The 8,800-nt window shown below is 32.8% G+C and overlaps 1 long non-coding RNA gene across 1 annotated transcript; it reads left to right on the top strand.

Moving 5' to 3' along the window:
• Nucleotides 1–1,793: 1,793 nt before the first annotated feature.
• On the top strand, nt 1,794–3,304 carry LOC115880130. Its single transcript, XR_004049817.1, has 3 exons — nt 1,794–1,848; nt 3,091–3,183; nt 3,254–3,304. It is a non-coding gene; the product is annotated as an uncharacterized LOC115880130 (long non-coding RNA).
• The last annotated feature ends 5,496 nt before the right edge of the window (nt 3,305–8,800 follow it).

Genomic DNA, 8,800 nt, shown 5'->3' with positions numbered 1-8,800 from the left:
ATGTTTGATTTCCTAGATATTAATCCAGATAAGCTCAAAATGATTTTCAACTCATATGTTACCTCTTATGGACAAATGTATAAATATAATTTAGCGTTTTATTGTATTTGAACATGGCCCTGTAAACTCTTTAAATTAATAAATATTTTAATACTCTATTATAGTTATGTGTAGTATCTTTTCTTAATTTCTTTAGGATATCAACCAAATATACTCATGTATTAGTATAATGATTTAAGACGATTGTGTGTGTGAGATGAATAATTAATTTTGAGTTAAAACCCATGTGTAGATCAGCAAAACATGTTTTGAAATATGTGTCCTAGATACTTTGATTTTTTTTTTAGCGTTTGGTCCCTATAATTTTAAAATATATCATGACAAGAAGCGTATAATACAAGTGAATGCGTTCCTCTAAATAATAAATCATTTTGTTATAATTTTAATAAAGTTTTAAATTTTTCTATTTAACAGATTAAAAATATTATATTCTGAATTATAACGTGGTCTTAGGTGCTTTTAAATATTTATGTTAAAAACAAAAGTAAACAAGAATACTATGTATCATATAGGTTATGTTTAGTTTTCAATGTAAGTAATGATGACGTCAGAGTATTTCATAGATTTGTCAAGGCTTGGTTTCTGCGTTCGTCTTATTATTTTAGAATTCTAGAACCATAAATTGGTGCATGTGTAAATAATGATATGTTTATTTTCCAATAATTATCCTTATAAATAAAAAATAGAAAATGGTTCATGGAGTAGAAGATACTTATCCAAGTTAGCAACTTAACAAACTTATGCGATAAGAAAATATAAAACCACTAATCAATATAAATGTCTTCAAATTTTCTGTTTATTTTTCTTTCACCCTGTACATTTCAATAAAACAAATTTCTGTTAATTTGTTCTTTCGCTCTGTACGTCTATATGAATCAGATATATGGTGAAGATATATTTAGCTGATAACGTCATTAACGGAAGTCTCTCTACTCATATACATACATTTGTATTAAAATTAATCTTTTAATTTTTCGTTTTATTTCATACGTATAGGTATAAATAAATTTAAGGCACACCTAATTTTTTGAATGTCTTAAGTTTTTAATACGCTCGCCGTATGTGTTTAAGTGAATCTGTGTTTGTTTTCTATATTGCTAAATAATCCAAATGCTGATGAGGATTACTTACTTTAGAAAAGGCCGTTATAAGGTAAAGTACATACTTTTAGACTAATTTTACCCTTATTTTTTTAGTAAAGTGATATTTTTCGGTTTAATTCCAACAGTTTTGAACTTTTGTTGTTTTATTTTTAATTAAATATCAATCTATCTATCATTGTAGAAGGGGTCGTTATAGTTTTATTTGACTGTTTACCTATAAGGTTAATTTTGACTTAGTACCTATTGGCGAATTAAAGAGCCGTCTGGATTAATTTTAGATTAGTGCTCGTGCTGCCTACTCATAGTAATTTGTTTGGAGTGAATGAGGTGTGCGAATGTGTCCCCAATGTGAATGCCTTGACACGGCGTTGGGGCTTAAGATTGTTTTTGTAGTAAGATTATTATTATAAAAGCAGTCAACTAAATTAGCTACACACCTCGTATATTAATCTTATTCTACACACCTCATATATTCAAGTACTGGTGTTATCAGTTTCCTGTCTGTCATTCGGCCTTCACATTATATTTTAGCTACAAAATCATCTGTTGTTTCTAACTTTTCATGGTACTGCATCAAAGAAATTTACTGTGTATTTTCAGTGCGTTTAATTGAAAGGGCTATTGAAAGAAGAAAAAGGGTGTAAGTGTATGTGTTGAGTGGCTGGATATTGGCTATATAAACCTCGTAAGTACGTATTTTAGTAATACGCTTTGTTTTTTGATTTAATACTCTTAAATTAATTTTCATCGTTTCGATAAATATTAAAGTTTTTTACATTACAAAGGGGTTTCTGTTTATTTATTTCTGCCGCCGCCACCTAGTTTTGGCGCGCTGATTTTTGACGTTTGACAGCAGCGATGTTTACTGAAGTTAAACGATGGGCTATTGTCCTTATTTATATTTTAAAAAAACTATATTTAGACTTGCGCTTAGAGCCACACCTAGTTGACATAGTTGACGTTTGATTTAATACTTTTAAATTAATTATTTTTTATTGTTAGATTCTCAGAATTGTTTGCTTTTTAGTCTCATCTCAGAATTTGTTATAGCGTTAAGTACTTGTACATATTTTTTAAAATTTTTTCTGTTTATTTCGGAGCTTGCATAGAGCCACCTAGCGTCGATTTTGACGTCAATGTTTGACAGATGACGTTTAATCTACTTAACAATGCCTTTTTGTTTAATGCTCTTAAATTAATTAATCGCTATGTTTTGCATTAGATTTTTAATTTTTCTATTTATTTTGGAGCTTGCGCGCCACACCTAGTAATTTTAGCGTCAATGTTTGACAGATGACGTTTAATCTTTTAGTAAAGAAATGTCTTTTGGTGTAATACTCTTAAAATTAATCGTTATGTTTTGCATTAGATTTTAAAAATTTTTCTGTTTATTTCGGAGCTTGCGCGCCACACCTAGTTGACATTTGACGTTTGACTTAATACTTTTAATCTTTTAGTAAAGAAATGTCTTTTGGTTTAATACTCTTAAATTAATTTCAATACCCCCCACAATCGTTATGTTTTGCATTATAATATGTACATATTTTTGAATTTTTTCTGTTTACTTTAGAGCTTGCGCGATGTTCGGTTTTGGCGTACCACTTATGACGGATAGAATGACATAGTTGGCGTTTGACATTTAATCTTTGTTTTGATTCCCAATACTCTTAAATTAATTAATCGTTATGTTTTTATAATAAATCATTTAGCTATACGTATATAGTTTATTACTATTTTTGCTAAACTATCCTATAAACTATTAATTAGTGGGGCTTGCGTGCGCGCGACAAAAGACAGTGCCACACCCCAGCGCGCTTACGATAACAACCGATGTTTGCCGAAGTCAACTTTGTTTACCTAAACTTTTTCCTTTTGAATTACATCTAATTACTTTGCGCTTATTAGTTCTTATTGTTAATATCTATAGGTACTTACCTTGCGCCGTCGCTGTTGCTGCTGCTGCTGCCGCCGTATCCTCCTCCTCCTAAACAGAGCTGATGTAGACGGAATAGCTATTGTGGTAAGTAAATAATATTTTTAATCTACGCTATTATTTTAATGCGCTAATATATTTTTTTTTATTCTTCTAGTCTTGACAAAATGGCGAATGTATATATTTTTTATTAAATCTTGTTAAAATGGTGAATGTATATATTTTTAATTTTTGATAAATGGCGTTCATATATTTTTTAGTAAATTATTAATGACAAAATGGTGAATGCGCTAATAAAAATTTAATTTAATTAACCTATATATTTTTAATTTTTGATAAATGGCGTTAATATATTTTTTAGTAAATTATTAATGACAAAATGGTGAATGCGCTAATAAAAATTTAATTTAATTAACCTATATGTTGGGGGCCTCCTGAGGGCGCAGGACTAGGTGTTAGGTATATGGCATATGGTGAATAGCGCTCGTATATGAACCCATTTGACTTGTGTACGAACGTCGTTCATTACGTGATATACCTTTGAGACAGCTTAGGCCCCAGGCGCCCGCCAACCCCAAACCCCCCCACCTGGGGTATGACGTGAATAGGTTTGACATTTGACGGAAAAACTGACGTTTGACGATGACGCCTTTTCAATTTTCATTGGTCTGGAATAACTCCTCCCTCTAGGTTCTGGGCTTTCTCATTGGTTTTTCAATTTTGATTCGCCGGCAAAAATCTTATCTTTTACTTATGAAGCCTGATACCACAACCTTGAGTGTAAATGGGCAGAAGCTTGGCAGAGATGGAATATAGCAATAACGGATCTATTGGAAGTTTTCAAACGTCCATTATCGGAAGAAGAGACTAGGAATAAGACGAATATAAAATATAAAATAAGGGTAATCTTTTCAAATAGAAGTGTTGGAGATCAATTTTAACGATAGTTCAACTATGAAAAAATCAGACGTGTAAAAGGATAAGGAAGAACCTACAGTGATTTTCATAGTTCTATTTTTTGTATATAATTATGACGTTTATATCATCTGCTATAATAGTATTTATTTTCTGCCTTAAAAATATCAAAAAAGTAAATGTGTTGCATACTTTAAATAAATATTAAAAATTTGTATTTGTTTCATTAACACCCTGTATATAATCATGACGTAAGACAGATTGACGTTTGACATTTGACGTTTGACGTAGATATATTTGACAGATGACATTTGACAGATGACGTAAGACAGGTTTGATATTTGACGACTGACATTTGACGTTTGACAGATTAACAGGTTTGACATTTGACGTTTGACAGGTTTGACGTTTGACAGATGACGTAAGACAGGTTTGACAGATGACATTTGACAGATGACGTTTGACGTTTGACATATGACGTTTGACAGCTCCCCTCCTCCTCGCGCCTGCGCTGTACCCCTCCTCCTCGCGCCTGCGCTGTACCCCCACTCCTCGCGCCTGCGCTGTACCCCCCACTCCTCGCGCATGCGCCGTGCGCTCTGCTCCTGCTCCTGATGCAGAATCGGCCTTCTACCTCTACTTCCACACCAGGTTCCTTTGAGCTCTTTAATGATTTGATAGCCTTTTCTATTTTAGTATTCATTACGGCTGGTTCTTTTTCTATTTTAAGTGCGAGTGTCTGCGAATTAGCTAGTTCAAGATTTTTATATAGCTTCCTTAATATACCTAATATACCTTAATATACCTATATAAAATAGTAAATGGATATGTGTCTGACTCTGGAACGCAACACTATACAAATTCCCTCTTATACGTGAAACAAGAATAACAAAACTTTCTATATATCTCATTACAGAACAAATTACCAATTCAGGTCACCTATCAGAACAATGTAGTCAAATTACAATTAGTATAAAAATGAGTGAGATGTGTTTGGGACCTCGTGCACCAAAACTTACAGAAATGGCCAGACTTGTTCTTGAAACTTGAAACTGACTTCAAATAATGTAGCTGATGTTTTTGATGATGATGTGTATCATGTGTATATGTATTGGTCTGATCTTGAATTTTGGACGCCTCTTGGGGGGGCTTTTTCTAGTTTTTTTCTTATTCTGTTCTATTTGTTTCTAGTTCTGTGTCTTTTTTTATTATTTAAGTAATTAGTTTTGTAACACAATTGTAACGAAACCCCGTCACAATTTTAGTTTTAGTTTAGTTTAGAATGTAGCACCCATTGGATTATTAATGGGTGTTGTTAGTTTAGTTTAGTTTATGTGTCTGTTAAGTGGTTTCCAATAAATAAATAAATATGGAAAAGCCATCGTATCACGCTTAACATCAAAATAAGACTCGTCAGAAGCCTGGTATTTTCTGTATTCCTCTACGGAATCAAACGCTGGACGCTAAAGCAATCGGACAAGAAGAAAATAGATGCACTCGAGATGTACTGCTGGCGTCGTATGCTAAGGGTCTCTTAGGCTGAGAGAAGAAATAATATATCAATCCTTCAATAGATTAGGAAAAGGCTCCGCTCCATTGTCGTAGAAAACATTGCTGGCTTTTTTGGTCACATAGTCAGATGGGATGGGTTTCAAAAACTGACATTGGAGGGTATGGTGCAAGGAAAGAGAAGCCGCGGGAGATTACCAACAAAATACACAGATCTGATAACACAACTTACTGGAAAAACGTTACCACAATCAATAAGAATGGCTGAAGGTCTCCTTGCTTATCAGGTCTACCGCGAATTTTGACGAATGTTCTACTATGAACCTTTTCACTTATTTCTGGCCTGGTGAGTTTCTCCAAAATGAGTGGAAACTAACAGTACGTGAAATTTTTTCATGAAGGCACGATGCTTGAAGTTAAGCTGCCGACTAAGAAGAGAAAAGCTTTTTACTCAAGACAAGTATAGCTTTATAATCTTGGTGTACATTCAGTTTTAATACAGCAACAGAAAGGCAAAGGGTATTTTCATATTTGGATTGAAGATCAAGGATCTCGTGGACCTAAGAAGTGGTAGCTGAGTTACAGGTTCAGTCTTGGCATTTCTCTAAATAATAAAGGAAGTCTTGGCATTTCTCTAAATCATAAAAATGTGGATGACCTAATAGTATGGAGCGACTCGACGGGAGGTTACAACAGAATCTTTTCCATTGTATGTTTATGGCATTACTTAATAAAATCTGGCACATTTAAGCAAATTAATCATAAGTTTCCCGAGGTGGGATACACTTTTACGGACCCAGATAGAAGTTCTGCCACTGTAGAAAAAACGACCAGAAAAAATCAAAATATTTATACTGTTGACAAATGCCTCCCAATTCAGTTCTGTTCATCACAGAAGCAAGAACTACTCCTTTCAATATAACAAGTATGGCAGATAAGTTTATTGATATTAAAGAACTGCCACGACAACTAGGATTTATAGATCTAAAAAAGATAAGGAAAAAGAAAAGGCTCCGCACCATTGTCGCAGAAAACATTGCTGTTTTTTTTTGGCCACATAGTCAGACGGGATGGGTTTGAAAAACTGACATTGGAGGGTATGATGCAAGGAAAGAGAAGCCACGGGAGATTGCTAACAAAATATACAGATCTGATAACACAGCTAACTGGAAAAACGCTATCACAATCAATATGAATGGCTGAAGATCGAGATGAGCGGAAACTGACAGTACGTGAAATTTCATGAAGGCACGTTGCTTGAAGTTAAGCTGCCGACTAAGAGAAAAACTTTTTACTTAAGAAAAGTATAGCTTTATAATCTTGGTGTACATTCAGTTTCAATACAACAGCAGAATGGCAAAGGGTATTTTCATATTTGGATTGAAAATCAAGGATCTCGTGGACCCAAGGAGTGGTAGTTTAGTCACAGGTTCAGTCTTGGCATTTCTCGAAATCATAAAGGAAGCAAATAAAAGTGTTGATGACCTAATAGCATATGGAGCGACTCGACGCGCGACGGGAGGTTACAACAAAATCTTTTCCATTGTATGTTTATGGCATTATTTAATAAAATCTGGCACATTTAAGAAAATTAATCACAAGTTTCCCGAGGTGGGATACACTTTTACGGACCCAGATAGAAATTCTGCCACTGTAGAAAAAACGACCAGAAAAAATAAAAATATTTATACTGATCACAGAAGCAAGAAATACTCCTTTCAGCATAACAAATGTAAGAACTCTATTTTTTTAATGCTACGTTTTCTTTATCTGACATAAAATAAACAAACATTTCAAAAGTCGAGGCGCGATGGAATTCTGAACATAAACAAAAAAAGCCCAAAATTCATGGTACTTGGACTTTTAAAAAAGGTTTCAAATAACAGTCAATACAGTATCACCGTCTAAAACAGTATTAGACAGCGTCACAGAAAGAAGTGGTACGCGCTTATTAAAATAAATTTATTAAAGTTTTTCAGGTTGAATTAAGGTTTTGTGGTGGTTCTGGGTTCCATTGCCGTGTAATTGCCGAATAAGGCGTTTAATTAAGGTGAGTTTATTTTATCTCACTGAGCAACTAGTTGGTTACTGTTCATTGTTTTTATTGTGATATATTATATTTCTGAATCTCAGATAAATTTTAAGATATTTGATTGAATATGAAAAAGATGATTTGCAGATGATAATATTGAAGCATTTTTTATAGTGATTTATTTGTATTTGTCTATGTGACTTTAATAAAAGATACAAATATATTTGTGTATTAATATTATCAAATTGCTCTTGATTGAATTATGTTTGGTCCTGTTACTTTCTGCAGTTAGCCTGTGACGACTTTTTCTGTCATCACTCAAACAGAAAGAAAAAGGTATCCGTTGCTCAGGGTTAGAGGAGAGCTGGGTTCGTAGGTAAGGCTTGTGACCTGTGGTGACTTAATAATGTTGTTAAATAATAAAATAAAAGTAATAATGTATAGGCTGCAAAGATTCTAAAATTGATGTTAACTCGGTTGATTATATGAAAACTGGCAAGATGTAGAAACAAAATATTTTCTGGGCATATATGGTAAGACAATGTGCATAACTTAAAATTATTTTGAATTGTACAGGGTGTGTCAAATTGAGATCCATACTAAAGGTTATATTTTCTTATGGAACACCCGGTATATTATTTCATTTTGGATTCTTGGACATAAAATAAGGCGTTTATTATAGGGGTTTAATATATGCCAAAGAACTTTAGTTTTGAGATATTTAAAGAGATATTTAAATATACGTATGCTATAATAAAGAGTAGTTTGGTAAACACCTTGTACATTAGGTACTTTTAAATTAATTCTTGTGCTGACTTTCAAGCCAAGAGAGTGCTTTACTAAAAATGTGATTGCTTTTAAATGTAAACAGAGTATCAAAATTTTGATTATTTTAAATATTTATTTTAGATAAAAAAAAAAAAAACTTCATTATTTCAAATGCAACACACTATGTATTTTAAAATAACTCGAAACAGATTTAAATGTTCTTTTAAGCTATATTAGGGTTTCCTATACCTATCTGGCTCAGATTTGAAATAAAAGCAATTTTTCAATAAAATTATGATAGGTAGCTGGTGTCGCCATGGTAATAGTCTAGTGACACTTAGTAACTATTCAGAGCTGATAGTGTGGTACATGAAAAACCTATTATACAAAAACCATCGTTGGAAGTAAAGAGAGTGAATTTGCCTTAATTATTTCTTTTTATAGAAAATCAATATATCTACAAAGTCATCGTAATATAGG

The sequence above is a fragment of the Sitophilus oryzae genome, unplaced genomic scaffold (genome assembly GCF_002938485.1).
Source record: "Sitophilus oryzae breed Bouriz unplaced genomic scaffold, Soryzae_2.0 scaffold_1615_pilon_pilon, whole genome shotgun sequence".
Lineage (NCBI taxonomy): Eukaryota > Metazoa > Arthropoda > Insecta > Coleoptera > Curculionidae > Sitophilus > Sitophilus oryzae.
The sequence above is the reverse complement of the archived record's forward strand: the minus strand, read 5'-3'. Positions and strand labels throughout refer to the sequence as shown.